Source organism: Eumetopias jubatus, unplaced genomic scaffold, assembly GCF_037043125.1.
Source record: "Eumetopias jubatus isolate StellerSeaLion01/CBP00866 unplaced genomic scaffold, mEumJub1_p1.0 scaffold_11, whole genome shotgun sequence".
Classification (NCBI taxonomy): Eukaryota; Metazoa; Chordata; class Mammalia; order Carnivora; family Otariidae; genus Eumetopias; species Eumetopias jubatus.
The window spans coordinates 59,908,819-59,928,951 of record NW_028274817.1 but is presented as its reverse complement, the minus strand read 5'-3'; the positions used below and the strand labels follow the sequence as shown (position 1 = coordinate 59,928,951).

The 20,133-nt window shown below is 34.9% G+C and overlaps 1 pseudogene; it reads right to left on the bottom strand.

Moving 5' to 3' along the window:
* Positions 1 to 250: 250 nt before the first annotated feature.
* The window catches only part of LOC114207447 (cytochrome c oxidase subunit 6A1, mitochondrial pseudogene), a 91,530-nt pseudogene continuing 71,647 nt past the window's right edge, over positions 251 to 20,133 (bottom strand).

Sequence of the window (20,133 nt, the reverse complement as noted above, 5' to 3'; positions counted from 1 at the left end):
AATTCTCACAAGATGAAGATTGAAAAGGTCCTGATAAAACTCTTCTTTTTTTTTTTCATGGACCAATCTAAGTTATTTATTTAAGCCATCTCCTGCCATAAGCAAATGGATGGAAGATTAGTATACTGGTCGTCATTTGATGCAAGTAAGGAAGGTGAGCTTAAGGTCCCATAGACTTTTCTGGTCCGTGTGCAGAGTCATGGTCCAAACCAGTGCTGTGGTCACCACTGGGTGGTGGTCCAGGTTCTCTTTATTCATCTTCATAGCCGGTTGGAAGTGGATTTATGTGAGAGTTATGGAATAAACTATGATTACCATCTCCCCAGGGAAAGGGCTTGGATCTGATGCAGAGATGGGGGTGGCCGATGAACTCAGGTCTGTCGTGCTTTCCATGAGGTGACTTCAGGAAGACATTCAGCATGCTCACACCCACGCCAGGGAGCGTTACCAAGTAGGTGAGAGCCTTTCACATGCAAGCTGAGGCCTCCTCGCCATGGGCACCACTCGACATGGAATGCCCCAGTTGTGCCCCAGATGGACCTAGCAGCCCAGACAGCCAGGACACAGCTGCCACCACCACCGCTATTTTTGACCTAGACCCTGATAAATTCTATCATCTATCATCTATCTATCTATCTATCTATCTATCTATCTATCTATCTATCATCTATCTATCTATCTATCATTTATCTATCATAATCCTACTACATGGACACACTCATGGAAAATAAAAGACTAAGGAAATATACCAAAATATCTGCATTAGGTTATTCTGGGTGATGGGTTAGCTACACTTTTTATTGTCTTCTTTGTGTTCTTTCACAGTTTTGTAACAAACTCTATGTTGTTGTAATCAGGAAAAATTATAATTATATCTTAATGGACATGCTAAACCTAAAGAATGAATAAAGGGATTTCAATACAAGTAGAGCAAAAGAATATATGGTAGAGAAAAGGCCATCCTACCACCTTCAAAATCATAATCACCTAAGCAATTGCATAGACACAAAGCTATTTCTAGTTTAATTCTGAGCCTGTTCTAGGTAGCTTATGCAAAACTGTATGGCAACTAGCAAAACCTAAACCCTGTTTTATTTTCAGAGACTGTAAACAGTTGTGTTTGTGTGTGTGTTTTAGATTTGTCAAGGCTCTCCCTTCTCCGTGTACTGGTACACCTTGCTTCAACTTATAAATGTATTCTTTTTTACAAAAAAGATTTTGTTTATTTGAGAAAGAGAGAGAAAGAGTGTGCACAGAGGGAGAAGCAGACTCCCCGCTGAGCAGAGAGCCTGATGTGTGGTTCAATCCCAGGACCCTGAGATCATGACCTGAGTCTAAGACAGATGCTTAACCAACTGAGCCACCCAGGCGTCCCAATAAGTGTATTCTTGAAAACATATGTGTGTGTGTGTGTGTGTGTGTGTGTGTGTGTGTGTGCATGTGTGCATTGTAGACTGCCCAGTAGGAATAGAATTTTCTTTAGTTAAGTACCTACTATGTTCCAGATACTCTGTTAGTTGTTTTCCAAACACAGTTTCACTCATCTATACAAGTTAGAAAATTAGCTACTGTGTCCCATATTTTACAGGTGAGAAAACAGATTCAATGAAGTTATATTACTTGCTAAAGGAAATTGACACAGTTCAAGAGTGGCTGAGCTGAATCTTGAATTCACCGTGTTCTGGTCAAAATCTGTGCTTCTTCCATCGTACTGATTTGGCCTAATGTTTGCCACCCAACCTCTGAACCTTGGTTTCTTTATCTTTAGTATGAAGAGATGACAATATAAAAATGCAGGACTTTTTCAATTCTGACATTTTATGAGTCTGTAATTACAACCAAACTCATAGAGCTGTTACGAGGATTCTGTGCAATTGTCTTTAAAAAGGGGGCAAAGTATGATACAAAGTCAAGGTGTTATTTTGTTAAATCAAATACTACTGTCCCATACACTCACATAATTTCAGAGCTGCTTCATCATTCCAGCTGACAACTCTTCAACAGTTGTACCTAAAGTTGTCTCTCTAGTTTGTTAGGCTCCAAGCCTCAAGGTAAATAAGCACATGCATGCACAAATGCTTGGTGTGTGGGAATGTGAGTATTGAGATGCAAGGAACTTTAAGAAATTGAACAATTTTTTTGTATTGTGAATGTCAGCATCTAACTGAATTTTTATATATTACTTGTTTTTGTAGGTTTTGTTGTATTTCTAAATTGGACCTGCTTGAAAGAGTATGGCATACAAATAGAGAAATCAGCCTGAAGTAAATGAAATGTTACCTTACTCTGTCAAGATTCTTCAAGATGTTTTTAAAGTGTTATCATTAGCCTAGTACTATGAAAAATCTACATTCACTTTGTGCTTCGATCTGGAATTTGTAGCAGATTTTCAGTGAGTTAGTTAAAAAGGAATATCCTTTTCATAGCTATTTACTACCCTTTCCCAAATTTAGCCTTCCACAATGTAAACCAAATTGTAGAACACCAAAAGCCTTTCACTACTGAATTTCATGCACTAATTGGGCACAGAATGCTTTCTTGCCTGTGTAAATGGCTTACATATGCGACCTCTAATTCAGCAGGTTTAAATTAAAGAACACAAAAATTATAAGGAGAGGACCTCTGCATTGTGGGCTATATTTTCTATTCTTAAAGAAATTATATATTTAAATATATACACAATTTACATATATTTATTTATTTAAGTTATATTATATATAAATATATATATATTTCATGCATTTGTTGTAAAAATATTTTACATTTTTTTGGAAGAAGGGGAGGAAGGGGATGTTTTTAAGGAAATTATAAGAAAAAAATCACTTTGATCTGTTCATCTATTGAAATCATGTAACAATATTTATTGTAACAGATTTTTCATAAAACAAAGAAACATCCTGACAAGAAGTTTCAGCATAGGCAGTTGGAAGTAGGTAATCTCTTAAATAAATACTAGGTCAAAGATAGGATGGTTGTAGTACATGTTCTATGTATAGGGATAATTACTTAGTGATATTTCAGGCACGTTTAAATCATGTATTATGATGATATTGCATTCTATTTATCTTTTAAATCATTAACATTATAATTTTACACAAGACAGAATATTTTTATTTTACTTCATTAGTCTAGTATTAGAGACAACATAAATAGTTTAGAAGAAATAAATTCAGAAGTAAATAATTATATTCCTAGAACTAAATACAGTTGATTGAAATGTGTTTAAGATTTAGAATAACATTTCTCTAACCTATTGATTCATACTGACCATATTTGTAAGAAAAATAAAAGTCTGTCCTCATAAATGTCTCTGTTACTCCTGCATGGATTGTACTCTGTGGTAGCATCTGAAACTTTTGCTATTTTCATATAAGGAATGGTGAACTTTTGTAACATTTGGCTTGAGGGCCAAATATTGGAGTCCCTCTTCTTTTGGCCATCATACAAACTATGTGACATTGTTTTAATTTACAAAATTCAAGTATTGTTGAGTGAGAGAACTTTGTGCAAATCTATATTAAAAGAATGCAACCTGTTCAAAATTGTGAAGTTTATAGTTAGTAATACCAACTGAGGATAAACATGGCTAAGCTGAGTTCCTTGAGAAACAAGTCAGAGGGTAATTATTTGTGTCTTAGCCTGGTCTTATTGTTAGCTTCATAAACAACCCAGAGGGAATTCTGTGGCTCTATTCCATCTTAAGTCACTAATATCTGCCAAAATAGTAAACAAAAAGTGAATACATAAATAATAAAGGTCTTTAACATACCTGGATAAGTGTAGTTATTTAATTTGTTTTGATTTTGCCTTAGTTGTATGCAAGATTCTTTGGTCTGATGAATTTGGAGAAAAACACCATAGAAAGTAAAATTTGTGTTTGCATTATTCAGCTCGCTTTGAATTAACTACGCTGTAGTAGTTCATTTTTTAGTTTCTCTGACAACTATACAGTTTATCTGTCCTTTGCAAATGAGTGCAGTGCATTGCAGAAGTCCAGAAACCACAGTCAAATGTTTCCCTAGTCATGCTGTGTTAATCAGGATACCATAAATCTGTTACTGTCACATTCTTTAACTGTAGCCCTTGTATTATAAAAAATGTATTATAAATTAAAAAGTAAATAAATAGGATCTACTAAGCCAAAAACTAAAAAAAAAATCTTCATTGTTTTTATTTGTTTTAACATCAATAGTTTAAAAAAAAATTAAGAGAGGAAGCCTGATCATCCCAGTTGGATTACAAAATACAGCCCAACCACTACTTTAGAAGATAAAGTACAGATGTTCTATAATGAAGGGAACTGGGAATTCATCTCGGTAACCAACTTTGTGACCTCAAAGCTGCTTCACTGTTTACAGATATATTCATTTAGGTGAGACCCACACCTAGTGGTAATGATGAAAATGTGTTGGAATGTTTAAGACTCCATCATGCTGATATTCTCAGTAGCAAGTGTACAACATACTCTTGGATTGAGGATGAAAGAATGCTACAGTTGAGTTCCAGGTGTGATGGAGATTTATGACACCCTATTATTATGATTTTCTTTAAGCCTTGAATTCCTACAGTAATTCATCTGAAAAACCTAGCAACACTGCAATGGTTTGCAAAACCAACTGACATATAAGAAAGCTTTGTTTCTGACGGCATTAACTCTACAGATAATTACAATTATTAACTCATGTGACATGCTTGTGTTTGAGGATAAGGTTAAATGGTTGCTTCTCTACTGCATGTCCTTTGATACTTCCTACTTTTGAAATCGCTTCCATAATTGTTATAAATAAAAGAAAGGTGGTCTGTTTTTTCAATTCATTTGCTATGTTGCTCTTTCTCTTAAGTTTAATATATGTGTCATACACACAGATATGTATACTCATAGCCCACTAGACTATGCTTTTCAGGATGTATGATTATCCTTTATCTGTGTGGATTCTGACTTTGGTGGTGAAAATTATCCATTTACAGACAAATATAAGTCCAACTTTTTTGGATTCTAAATATAATATGTCTTATACAAAACTCCCAGTGAACGCTTTTCTAACCCCAACATTATGCTATGCTGTTTTTATTACACCATCTAACTTTTTAAATAAACAGAACTATGTATTCATTCAATGGTTATGATAATCTGCTCTAAATGAATCACCAATTTTAAGAGATAGTACAAAATTCTAAAATTGTTATGATCATAACTAATATTTTAACAACTCAGCCTCCCTCACTTTGCTCATACAATCCCATCAATTTAGAATCTCTTCTTTCCTTCTCTATGCAAATTATACACATAAATCAGTATAATCTCAAATTCCACTTATCACTTCCATGGCTTTTGATTCTTTTGATTTAAAATATTTTCTCTTTTAGAAGGAAAAAAGAATGATGGATCACATGAGTAGACTTAAGGAACTCGCGACTCCATCAAATGTAATAACATTCATATCATAGGAGTCCCAGAAGAAGAAGAGAGAAAAGGGGGCAGAAAGTTTATTTGAGGAAATAATAGCTGAAAACTTCCCTAATCTGGGGAAAGAAAGAGACACCCCAATCCAGAAGGGACAGAGAACTTCCATCAAAATCAAGAAAAGCGGGCCAGCACCAAGACATATTGTAGTTAAATTTCCAAATTTTAGAGATAAAGAAAAAATTCTAAAAGCAGCAAGACAAAAATCAGCAAGACAAAAGAAGTGCTTAACTTACAAGGGAAGACCGGAAGGTTAGCTGCAGATCTCTCCACAGAAACTTGGCAAGCCAGAGTAAAGTGGCATGATATATTCAACGTGCCAAAGGGGGGATATCTGCAGCCAAAAATAATCTGTCCAGCAAGGCTATCATTCAGAATAGAAGGAGAAGTAAAAAGTTTCCCAAACAAAAACTAAAGGCGATTGAGATCACTAAAACAGCTCTGCAAGGAATATTAAAGGGGACTCTGAGTGGAAAGGGAAGACCAAAAGTGACAAAAATGAAAGGAACAGAGAAAATTTCCAAAATCAATGACAAAACAAGTAATAAAATGGCACTAATACATATCTATCATTAATTATTCTGGATGTAAATGGACAAAACTCTCCAATCAAAAGATATAGGATGTCAGAGAGAATGAAAAAACAAGACCCATTTATATGCTGCCTACAATAGATTTATTTTAAACCTAAGAGACCTGCAGATTGAAAGTGAGGGGATGGAGAAATATTTATCATGCAAATGGATGTCAAAAGAAAGCTGGAGTAGCAATGCTTATATCAGATAAACTAGACTTTAAACAAAGACTGTAACAAGAGATGAAGAAGGGCACTATATCAAAATAAAGGGGACTATCCAAAAAGAAGATCTAACAACTATAAATATTTATGCCTCCAAATATATAAAACAATTAATAACAAATATAAATGAACTCATTGATAATAATCCAATAATAGCATGCTACTTTAACACACCACTTACATCAATGGTTGGATCACCTAAGCAAAAAATCAAAGAGGAAACAATGGCTTTCTATGACACACTGGACCAGGTGGACATAACAGATACATTTAAAGCATTTCATCCCAAAGCAGAATACACTTTCTTTTAGAGTGCACATGGGACAGTCTCCAGAATGGATCACATACTAGGTTACAAATCAGGCCTCAACAAGTACAAAAAGACTGAAATCAAAAACAAGACAAAAAGACTGGCTTATTATCTGTCCATAACACTATGAAACTTGAAGCTAACCACAAGGAAAAATTAGGAAAAAAACAGATACATAGAGGTTAAACAACATGCTACTAAAGAATGAATGGGTCAATTGGGAAATTAAAGAAGAAACTAAAAAAAAAAAAAAAGGGAAATGAATAAAAGGGAAAACACAATGGTCCAAAACCTTTGGGATACAGCAAAAGTGGTCCTAAGAGAGAAGAATATACCAATATATGCCTACATCAAGAAGTAAGAAAAATTTCAAATAAACAACTTAACCTTACATCTAAAAGGGCTAGAAAAAGAACAACAACGAACCTTAAAGCTAGTGGAAGAAGGGAAATAATAAGGATTAGAGCAGAAATAAACGACAGAAACTAAAAATAAACAGTAGAATAGATCAATGAAACCAGGAGCTGGTTCATTGAAAAAAGTAATAAAAGTGATAAAGCTCTAGCCAGACTTATAAAAAAGAAAAGAGAAAAGACCCAAAAAAGTAAAATCACAAATGAGAGAGGAGAAATAACAACGAACAGCACATAAATACCAAAAAAATGAGAATATTATGAAAATTTGCATGCCAAAAATCAGACAATCTTGAAGAAATGGATAAAATCCTAGAAATATAAAAACTACCAAAATTGAAATAGGAAGAAGTAGAAAACTTGAACCGACCAATAACCTGCTTAGAAATTGAATCAGTCATTAAAAATATCCCAAGAAACAAAAGTCCAGGACTAGATGGTTTCATGAGGTCAGTCTACCAAATATTTAAAGGAGAGTTAATACCCACTCTTCTAAAACTATTCCAAAAAAAAAAAAAGTGGAAGGAAAACTTCCAAATTCATTCTATTAGGCCATCATTACCCTGACTCCAAAACCAGACAGACTCCTCTAAAAAAGAGAACTATAGGCCAATATCCCTGATGAACATGGATGCAAAAATGTTCAACCAAATACTAGCAAATCTTATCCAGCAGTACATTAAAAGAATCATTCACCATGATCAATTGGGAATTATTTGTGGGCTGCAGGGTGGTTCAATATTCACAAATTGAACAACGTGATAAACCACACTAATAAAAGGAAGGATAAGAACCATATGGCCTTTTCAATAGATGCAGAAAAACCATTTCACAAAGTACAACATCCATTCATGATAAAAACCCTCAACAAAGTAAGGATACAGTAAACATACCTCAACATCATAAAGGCCGTATAGGAAAAACCCACAGCTAATACCACCTTCAGTGAAGAAAAACAGCAAGCTTTTCCTCTAAAATCATGAACAAGACAGGGATGTCTACTCTCAACATTGTTATTTAACATAGTACTGAAAGTCCTAGCCTCAGTAATCAGACATCAAAAAGAAATAAATGATATCCAATCAGCAAGGAAGAAGTCAAACTTTCACTATTTGCAGATAACATGATACTCTATATCGAAAACCTAAAAATTTCTTGATCTCTCATTTTCAAAAATTATAAAAAGAATCAGCAGGCTGTTAGACTTTCAGGTTCTGAAAATTTTTAGTTTAACTCCTAATCTCTCCCCTCAAAATTTTTTTTTCACCACAAGACATGTGGTCTGTAAGACTGGCGTACATTTAAGATGTGTGTGTGGATGTGAGAGGAAGAGAAACAGAGAGACAGAAGATACTTCCATGTAGTTTACTTTACTATATAATGACTTGGCTTTCACCTATAGGGACAAATGACACTTAAGTATTTCTGGTCACTTGGCAAATCAAAGAGTAGACAAACAACACAGGGACTGAAATGTCAGATGTCTGCTTTTTCCCTTCACATGTGTATTTCAAAACAAAAACCGGAAAAAAATGGACTTTCAAAATAGGAGACTTTGGTAAGTTTCGTGTGTGCTGCAGCTACCCTGTTGCAGGCTTGTGTTTAGATTGGATCCAAATGCCTCACTGACAGACATAGGACAAGTCCAAATAGTTGCTTCTAGATAAAGTTATTTACACTGAAGTTTGACCCCCGAGGGCAACAGAGCAGCTAAGTATCCTGGGAAATACTAACAAACAGGCCTACTTTGCTCCAGATCATTCAGATTAAAAACAACAACAACAACAACAAATTTCTGATAACTTCAAAGCTTCTTTCCCCCAGCATGCATCCTAGTTTCCATGAAAACAGGAATTTGAAACTTATATCCTTTATATCAAAATATCAGGAAACAGGCCCTTAGCATTTGGTTTCTGTCTCAAAGACTTTCAACAATATTGGCCACATACCATTTTCTATTATGGTTATAGGCCAGCAAGGTCACACAATGTGAAAGAAGCACAATCATTTTTACATTGTAAAGTCGGTTTTAAAAAGAATTTTGAAGTTAGACTGCGATGAAGGAAGGATTTAATTTGGTCAGCCATATGTGATTCATCAAGTATGAATATGCTTATGTAACATGCATTATACTGTATGTGTTTGTTCCTAATCCTTTACACACTTGTGGCCCAAGTAGTGTCCAGATTGTGAGAACATTTTCTCAGTTCTTGGTCTGATTTAAATACACATCTTGAGTTAAATGTAAGTTTAAATTTGTAATGTTTTAACAAAAGTTTCAGGAAAGGGTTGTAATTGAGTAGAGATAAATTTGTTTTGTAATTGTTGATATAATGTGAGATTTTAAAGGAAGACTTCACTGAGCATGGGACATTTAAAATAAATTTTGTTAAAGCTGATATCTCAATACAAGATGTCATCCAAGCCCCCTGCCATTTTAAGAGAAATATTTCTTTAAAATAATATTCAATACAACAATTTCCTTGTGCATGAAAAGAATTAGCCTCTTTTCGTTGAACTGTAACACAGAACCTTTCTTTCCATTCATCTCTTGTCTCCTTTTATAGTGATATTGCTTTTCTTATTATTCAAGTAGAAAAAAGACAGCCTTGAAATCTGAAGGACAGACCTCCCCAATACACACACTGTTTGCAAATGAGCCTTTATACTATTGCATTGAATAAATGTTTTCCTTTTATGTCATACATGTGATTCAAGTTCTTTGACAAAACGTAAGTGTATTTTAACAGTTGTCAATAACCATAATGGGTACTTCCTCACTGAAGACAAACCTGTAATTTGGTAGTAGGAGATATGCTAATATTGTAAATCATGGTGTTCTTTTTGTTTACCTGTGGCAGTGGTAACCTTTGAATTACAGCTGTGTCATTGATCTGGATTGCTGCTCATTTTATCTAGAAAATTATTATTTATAGGCTCAAAGGAACTTAATACTAATGTGAAGTTCAATCTGAGACAAATAAGGAGATGTTTATTAAATGGGGTAAATTGAGGCTAACTTTTTTATTTGGGGGTTTGGAATATGAAGAAAGTTTATTACATATCCAAAACAGTAGAAGAAGAGAAGGAATTTCTTTAAATAGCCAGTGGCAGAGGAACAACTTAATTTCAAGCCCAGTGCCCTTTCTCTCCTGTATTGCAGTTGTTGGACAAGTATGCCGGGATAGTGATTGAGGAGGGAAAACATTCCTTCTTGCTTGGGAGAACAAAATGTTACACGAATTTCTTACCTAAGGAGACCAAGTCAAGAAAGTGCTCAACTCAAGGAGCACTAAAGAAACATTTGAAACAATAAATTCTGCTGCTTTTACTTCAGTAAGAATTTTCAATCTGTACCCACATAGAAAATTTAACTTCCCGAAAAAAAGAAGAAGAAAATAACAGATAATAAAAATGGTCCTGTGCATTTGAAGCATCCCTGAAAAAAGTGACAAAGTTAATCTTTATATAAAATTTGAGATTGTTTTCCCCTTTCCTGTCAAGGGGGTTAGGGCAAGATTCCATATTGAAATATTTTTGGGAAACCAGAAAAAATAAGGGGAAATATTTTTTTTTTCATTTTCTTGTCTGAAGATCTAATTTATTTGATTTTATTTATTTTTTTAAGATTTTATTTATTTGACAGAGAGAGACAGCAAGAGAGGGAACACAAGCAGGTGGAGTGGGAGAGGGAGAAGCAGGCTTCCCGCTGAGCAGGGAGCCCGATGCGGGACTTGATCCCAGGACCTTGGGATCATGACCTGAGCCGAAGGCAGATGCTTAACGACTGAGCCACCCAGGCACCCCATGAAGATCTAATTTATTTTAATGACATGAAAACTAGTAGTCAGGTTTATATGTAATAGTATGTGAATATATTTATTATATTTCTAGTAAACTCAGAGACCCTTCACTCTACTAAAAATCATAACCAAATAGCAAATCCATAGAAAGAGACATTTTATCTCATTTTGAAGAAGAGAGAGATTTCTGAGGTTTTTCCTCTCAAGGTTACTGCCTGTAGTAGAAGAAGAAAAAAAAATTAAGTTAGACACCAAACTGCTAACACTGAGTACTTTTTTGTACTTCTTTGTACTTGGCACTTATCTGAATTTCCTTTGTTTTCTAAATATATTAGTAGATGAGTAAAAGTTATTTTTTTAATTGTTGGTCTGATATCATATACTCATTTTCTTTCCTTATATATGTACCATTTGAACCTTTTAAAAGTTACTATTCTGATTCACAATTTTGAGAATAGTGAGGTAAATAGTAAATAGAAGTGAAATATTTATTCTTCCATATATTCATACTAAAATATTTCTTGTACATCTCCAATGTAGACTGTTTAGTGCTCTGTGAAATGTAAAGTTGAAGACAGCATAATCCCTGATCTTGAGGAACCAAAAATGCTAGAAGCTTTTACATATATCTAAAATAGTCATATGTGGAAAAAAAATAGTCATATGTGGTAAGACGTGGTGCAAGCTCAGTGTTGTAAGAGTAAGCTATGAATACCAGATGAAACATTTTGATTTTATCTTGTAAGTATAGATGAGATTAAAGGTTTTAAATCAAGGATATGATCAAAATGATGCCACAGAAAGATACATTTTCTGGCCATGTTTGTAGTGCTGCATTAGAATAGGTTGGAGTCTAGAATAAAGAGGCCACTTAGGAGGCTATTGCAATGTGAGACACCAGAATCACAGCAGTACTGTCAGTGTGCAGACCCTGAGAAAGAAAAATCAGCTAGTTTGTGTTTGGTATTGCTGTGGGGTGAGACTGGAGCAGGGAAGGTGGGGAATGGTGGCTGGCCACACAGAGAATTGAAACAAAACTATCTCTGAAGTTGTTAACTTTGGAAGACTAGGAAAATATTGTCACTTGACAAAAAAAATTCAGTGCCTCCAGATGCATAGAGCTGATGACGAATTTCAGTTTTAACAGGAAGTTTACAATTGAAGAAAAGGAAAACAAATTTCAGGGATTCTGTCCCTTGGCAATACAGTTTAACAAAAAGACCCAGGCTAAGGCATTAGGAGACTAAGATCATATTTTTAACCCTATCACAAGCCACTTTTCTGTGCCTCCCTTTCTCTGTCCGTGGACAGAGTGTAACCATACTTCTCTCACAGGGATATTCACTGAGAGGTGGGGCAAGTGATTAGGCTTCCTCAGAAGGAAGTAGACATAGAAATCCTAGCTTCATTATGTTCTGCTCAATAATAACCTACTCACAGAGTAACAATAACAGTGGTTGAAATATGTGAAAAGCAGTGCCTGGAGGAAACAGAACAAGACTCTTTTGTGAGTTAAAAAAAAAAAAAGAAAGTAAAAGAAAAAAAAAACAGACCTTTTGAAGAGGAGAAAGAGAAGAGTAAAATCAAAAGAACTCCTTAGTACCGTATTGGTGATCTCAAGGTCTAAAACAGTTAATGCATGTCTGTAAGCACCTTGTTTTTTTCTTTTAATTCCTTAAACTGGTTAGACATATAAAATATTATAGGGTGTGAATTCATATTCGGGGGTACCTGGAGCGGGGTGTGTAAATAAAAGAGGGAAAATTTAATCGCATGATCCTTGGAAAAGGACTTTTGTAAAACGTGTTTGAAATTTTCTCCCTAATACAACTGAGCCTATCTTGTTCTCTATTGACAGTTCCATTTTTATTTTTTAATTGGTACAAAGAAAAGATTAATATTCAATATTGTAGACTATTATTTAAAAGTTTCATTAAATTTCAAATGAGCAAAATTGAGTGGGAAATAATGTTTTTTTGTACAAAGATCAAAATGAAGTACTAGGATTGGAAATCTTTTCACATTACCTTCATCATAAATTTACATTCAATTGTTGATTTTTACAAATCAAAAACAGGCTAATAAAAATTATATACCAAATCAAGAGTGTAAATGTGCTCACAGATTTGATCCAAAAAATGCCATTTTAAGAGAAAGGTTTGTATTTAAAATAGATCCCTGATTATGCTAATTATACTAATTCTTTCTTAATTATCAAATTGCTCAGCATTTGGTACAGTTTACCAAAATACAGAGAAATCCTACAGGAAGATGTGATTTCCTAATAAGAGCAGTCAAATCAAAATGATTTGAGAAAGTGATACATTCTCATCAGCTTGCTTCTTATGGTGCAGAGGGGAAACTGGAGGATGGCAACTTAAGTTTTCATGACCCATTTATCAGATCACAACCCAATTTAAGACTCATAAATAAATCCACAACATAAATTGAGGAAAGCTAAAGCTTATTCACTTTAATAACCATAAGGATTGAGGATAATATATTAAAATTGAAATGGGTAACCACCTGAAGAGTCAAGATAAGAAAATGAATCAGAAAATTTTCAATTGAAAGCATTAAAATTAGTGTTAAAGAAAATAATTTGCACAAAGTATTAAAAAGAGGAAACTACACTAATTGAAAGTGTTAATGCATATAAAAATGGAGAGAGAAATCACACAACAGCAAAAAGCCATCTTTGCATGTAACAGGGTTTTGTTTTTGTTTTTTGTTACCATTTTATGTTTTCTACTTAGAAATAAGCAAACTCATAATCCTCCTTAAAGTGATACATACAATAAATGCAACACAACTAGGAAAAACATGAAGATTAAAAGAAGCGTTGGGAGAACATTTAACTTTGGTCATTTGGACTGGATTTTAGAAAAGAAAAGTCACTCAGACCATTGTTTCCTTTGTTGAGGCTCATTTCATAACCTAAACAGAAACACCTCCATATTTGAAGGAAAAACTCAATTATAATATCTGAGATGAGGGTGATTGTGACCAAAGCAATCTTTCTAACTATCCCTCCCAAAATACATGATTCTATTTACCTGAGAAAATCATACACATGCATTTCAAAATAAACAGCTTTTTATTTCATAGAGAACTGGTCACAATGAGTTCAGGTTGCAGAGCTGCCTGTTTGGACAACCAAAAAAGCAGTCTCAAGGATTCAGGAAGTTAGGCTCACTTCTTTTATTGACACTGTGTTTTCCATATCTCAAAATAACTCCCGGGGTTCTAGCTCTTCCACTTAGCAATATTTCTAAATTACTTCCTTTTCTCTGTCCTCTCACTTAGCAAACCTGCAAAATACTGAACCGTTTTAAAAAATGACCAAAGCTTCTGATATTTTAGAAGTCTTTTAAATAGAAAGGATTTTTTAAGTGCTAGTGGTAACTAAATAGTGAAATCTGATGCTAAAGAGTATGCTTATTTTAACTAGTGGTACAGTTCCTGTGTGTGGAGAGTGGCGGCTCCACATTCCTGCACCTCTAAGTAGTGGGCAGAGTGGACTTACTTTGGGGGCACTTTACTTAAGCCAACAGAATGTGGTCCTGTTCCTCCCAGATAATTTCCTAGGACACACTGGCATTCAAAAATCCTGAGCATAAGCTGCAAAGATTTGGCAACTGTTGTGGTTTTGATGTGTGTGTGTGTGTGTGTGTGTGTGTGTATTCACAAACACACAGGCATGAAGTACGGTCTGTTGAGAAAAATAGACCAGTTTCAGCTGGGAGCCTGGCATTCCTTAGGCAATAGCAAGAGCCAAGGAAGAATTAACATAACAATAAAAATTATTTTTAAAAAATTAAAAAGAAAAAGAAAAAAAAAGAACCAAGGAAGTAAAAAGGGACACTCACTTCCTTTATGCAGCCAGGAGACTGTTGATTTATCAACAGTGTTCCAGCTAAGGGCCAGATTCAGAAAGAGAGCTACCCTCTCTAGGACCTTATTTCTCTAAGTTCTGCAGGGGATAGGAGGTACAAAAGAAATACAGTGCCACCTTTGAGCAGTGCTGGATAATAAAGTAAAAATTGTTTTTTTTTTTTTTTGAGGTTCTTAGCCTCCCATTTATTATTTCTTATAGAGCCTCTTCCTTTTTCCTAGCCCATGTCTCTCTTATTTCTAGCTGTTTCTGAATTAATTTCTAATAAAGGACTATCTGATAATGAGGAGTATCGGTTACTAGGTAGGATCCCTTCTGAAGGAAATAGTAAAGTAGAGGCAATTAAAGCCTAAAATGTGTAGTTGTTATTTGAGGACCCCCAAAAATCACATCTCATAGACAGAGATGGCTACTGATTAATCCCTATGCAAGGTCTTACCTAAAATAATTTATTTGAACCAAGGCAGAATGCTACAGTTTGTGGACAAAAAAGGAACTCAATAAATTCTTTCTGACTTGAAGTAATTTGGCCACAGACCCCCCAAAAAAAATAGTATATGAACCTCCTTAGGTTACTCATAGTTTACAAAGTATTACTCATATGTCCATGGAGTTTTAAGCATGAACCTAGAGATATTATCTTCATTGAAGAACATCATGCAAAATACACAAATTAATTTATGGAACTATTCTAATGGTCAGGGGCCCCAGCTTCCTGTTTGGCATGTTTTTGGCATGGTATCCAAGCAGTTCACCCAATCACCAACTTTGCATTCATTTCTTCTGACAAATAGCTCCGCAAAAACAAAATTGTTTTATTACTTTTTATTCTCTGGCATTCTTTGGCTTTCTCTAGAATTTTTGGTTGGAATTTTTATAATTTCTTCTATTTTTGCTACCCAAGTAGTTGGAGGGCAAAAACAGGAATAAGTAAAAGGATGCGCTAGTTGCAAACATTTTTTTCTCTGGTATGCTCAGAACTACCATTCCAAGTGTCTTCCAGAAATTTTGAGAGATGTGAGGAAATAGAGGTTGAGAACAAGTTATTTGGATTGTGCTTTATATGTATTTATATCTATCTATCTATTTATCTATCTATCTTTTATCTATCATGTATTTCCAACATATATCTATCCTAAAGTTTTTTTAAAGAAAAGCATTGAAGTCACTTTGTGTGATCTCTTTAAAGCCAATGAAAAAAGTTAGTTCTGGGCTTTAAAAAGGAAAGAATCAGGTTACATATCACCATATGAGAAGGTGCCTGATTAGGTTATTCTTTGCCTTTCTTATAACTTTCTTTTCTTTTCTTTTTTTATTTTTTTATATAACTTGCTTTTCAAATCTCCAGAAGAAGTGGAAATAAAAAGCAAGAAGACATTATTTGAAGGCTCAAAACCTCAGGAAATTTCTCTCTCTCTCTCTCTCTCTCTCTCTCTCTATATATATATATATATATATATATATGAACTTTATTTGATACAAACTCATTCCTCATATCAGACCACAGTAAAATACCAGTGTGTAGATTGGGAGGAAATGCTAAAGAATGAAGACAACAATAACAAATGGGATGAAACCCAATAAATAAATGATTTAACTGTCATCAGAATGGATTATGTGTTTAGGGAATATTATTTCATCCAAATAGAGGAGGCTTGGCTTGCATTTTCACTGTTCATATTTAGTCATTGTCTCCTTGGGTACACAAGGGGCAGTCAATCCAAATTACCCGTCCTATAGGGCTCTCTCTCTGTCTCCTGCTTTTTGTTTGCCTATTCATTCCTTGCACAAAGCCCAGCCTAGAGAAGGAGTGGCTTGGGGGTGCCCGGAGGCATCTCACAACAATGGCTTTGAGTCCTCCGTTTAACTCTTCAACTGATTAATATTCTGTGTAGCCAGAAGCCAGCCTGACTCAGGGCCTTGGCTTAAAGAGCAGATGGATTATGGCCACTGCTCCTCAATTGATTCATTATTTAGGCCATTAATTTTCTTCTCACCAAAAACATCTGGCGTCTGATGCTTGGGGATAAACTGATATTAGCTTCAAGCAAGTTTAATAACAGGTTCATCATCTATGATTGCAGGTTAAAACCACAGACAAGAATTCAGAAAGTATCCAAGTATTTCAAAAGAAAGGATGCTGAATAAGCTGCTCAGCTTAGAAATATTTCAGAGAAAGGATTAATTTTGTTTTGTTATTTAAAAGAAAAATACACTCACGTTTTGGTATTTTTACGTTACTAATAATCTTAAATAAGATAATAAATATTAAAGAACTTTGAAAACTATAAAGTGTGACACAAATGTGAGGTTGATTTATAAGTGTTATTCTTGCCTTCAATTCTTTTTAGAACAGGTGGTAAGAAGGTAAATAAATGACATTATTATTTTAGATTATAGGATTTTTAATAATATATTGAATATATCTTATTTTTATATCCCATGATAATTCATGTTTATTGGCCAGATCCTTTATCCTCCAGAGACTACTAAACTACATTTTGATCATTAAGCTCTCTTTTGCTAAAATAGCTAAAGGGTGCCGGCTATAATTCTACTACTCCTTTCTAAACCATTTTCCTTCTTTTGAGATGAAAACTTCTCTCATTTTAATGTTTCAGAAGCTTTTGCCTATCAAAAAACTATCCTGGGGAAAGGTTCTACTATCAGTCATTTACATCTTAGTATAAATGTGCTATCTCTCCTATAAAGGATTTGTAGTTAAAGACTAAAATGAAAGTGTAAAATGAAAGGACTATGACAAAGGAACTTAAAGTAACAGTAAAGGGATAAAAATATAAGTGCACACATGTATGTGTATATTATTCTGTCATTGGATACTTCCTGCCATACCAGAACACACACTTACATAGATGACTGGCAATTCTGCCTGTGTGCCTAGCTGTCCATATTGGCTGCAGGTAGGTGTTTGGCACCAATCTGCAAGAAGTTAAAAGCCCAGAGTGGTTGCCAAAATTAAACAGTTGTGTGGGTGGGCCTAGCTAGACATTCATAACAGATATCTGGCTTGGACCATCCCTGTGAGCTATAACTGCAACATGCTTCCTCCCAGCACTCCTGTGTCTTATGCAATGCTTGCTGGAAAGCTGCTCAAAGGTTAATGTCTTAAGAGAGGTGAATGAGCCTGTAGTGAACAGCCTCAGATTTGTAAACAAGCACACCCTCCAACTCCTAATTCAGTAGAAACTGTGAGTCAATAACAAAGGTTATTTACTAGGCTAGTAAAGTCCCAATAGAGATGATTGGTTATTTTTAAGGGTCTGAATACCAAGCACACAAAAAAGGATATTTCAATTTAGTCAAAGCCAGTTGGTCTTTTTTCTCAATTCTCCTTGAACAGAAAAAAGGGGATCCCTGCTTTCCCCCCATCTTTACACAGTTCTTTTCCTTCACTCTTATGCCCTATATTTTGATATATTTCTTCTTTTCAAGGAGAAAATGTCCCAGTGTGTGCAAGCTTTTAGAATGTATGATGGAAGGTAAGGATGAGAACTGTACCTGTCTTTCAGGGCTAAAGTCCAAAGACACATTTTAGGGGCATTTTCAAGACTGGGGCAGCCAAGGTAATTTCTGAGGCAAAAGTTCAGTTAATTGGTCATTTTGACAATTTCATTAATTTCTCCTTCACAGGTCCTTCAGCTTACTACCACTCAGCACCCCATTTCCACCCGCACTACCACTTATGGAATTTCCAGAGTTAATGAATTGCTTTAAAGGTGTGGAGAAGAGTGGTTCCCAGATTTAGAGATTTCACAACAGTTCACCTCCAAGAAAAGATTATTTGACCAACACAAAGTTGAAAGACTGCTAACTTTTCATTCTGTCAAATAACGTATTTAATGTTGTCTACTTACACTGTGACTCCATATAAGAAAGGTTATCTTAACACCAAACAAAATGTAAGATTGACAAAAATCTCAGTTAAACAAAAAACTATTTAGCGTTATACTATTACTCACTTCATTGTTCTTTTATATATATGTTTTTTCATTTCACTGTGACACAGGTCTGTTGATGTCTAGATGAGGACTGGCATTTGGGAAAAAGTGATGTAGACATTATCTGCATTCTCAGTGGGCCGATGATAATAGGTCATGGAATCTATGTCCATGATATTTACATTCACTGTTTGCTTAAAGATGCTATACTGGCTGCTGAATACAAAAGGACTTAACAAATGAAATTGTGATTAACAGAAATGGCCTTGCTCATGGATCTTTATTGACCTATGTATTTTATAATTTGAGTAGTACCATGAAAATGCCCCATCCCTGATTATAATGTGTCCTTATTTAAATCTTTCCATTACGGATTCACTACTTGGTGCTAGAAACAAATATTCTCAAAAAATTCAAATATTTTTGGAAAGTTAATTTTATACTATAAAGTATTATCAGTTGCTTGTGCTTTAATGTAAAAAGCCTTCCTCCTAAAAATTAACTCTGCTAAAGACATTGAAAGAAGAAAAGATTTTAAGTTCTAAGGACAAAGTTGAAGGACTAAAGGATCATTATGAAACATGGAAGAGAAGGGTAGAGCTCTGACCTGGACATCTTTAAAGTCTGAGTGTTCTAGGAACCTAGAAGGCAAAGTATAGGAGGTAACAGACATGGGAAAGCTCTAAACTAACTTGTAATTTTGCCAAAGGTATTGAGACTCTAGATAAAATCTTTTTTTTTAAATATTTTATTTATTTGACAGAGAGAGACACAGCGAGAGAGGGAACACAAGCAGGGGGAGTGGGAGAGGGAGAAGCAGGCCTCCTGCCGAGCAGGGAGCACGATGCGGGGCTCGATCCCAGGACCCTGGGATGATGACCTGAGCTGAAGTCAGACGCTTAATGACTGAGCCACCCAGGCACCCCTAGATAAAATCTTAAATTCCCCATTTTTAGAGTATTCCACTCCTTTTATTCATTTTGTCCTCCATTACTCACACCCAAATAGTTACTGAATATGTGAGAATAATTAGTAGTATCCTTTATGGTAAAAAATATAATAGTTTTCTATCTACAATGTAAGAGTGCATACACAGCTAATTTTAAGCCTTCTTAATGAACCTCTCTGGGGATCAACCTGCTATTGGGTATGACAGCTCTCCAAGGTCACTAAGTACTTCTGTATCCCATGCCAGTTCTCCTTCTTACAAATATTCACAGCAAGGATTTTATAACCCTGGGAGGGAGGGATCTTGCTCTCATTGAATTTAACCTCCTTTATCTGGTAAACCCTATAGTGGGAGCACATGTATCTGTAGCAAAGTTCAGTGAAGGCAGGCTTGTACTTTGCTTTAGTTTCTTGATATTTGGTCACATATACTACTCTAAAAAAGAACTGTCAACTAAGATGAGAAACCAACTTCTAGGTCTCTCAAATGTCCCTTTATCCTCCTTCCCAGAAGTTTAAGAAGCTGGGGCTTACCTTGACCT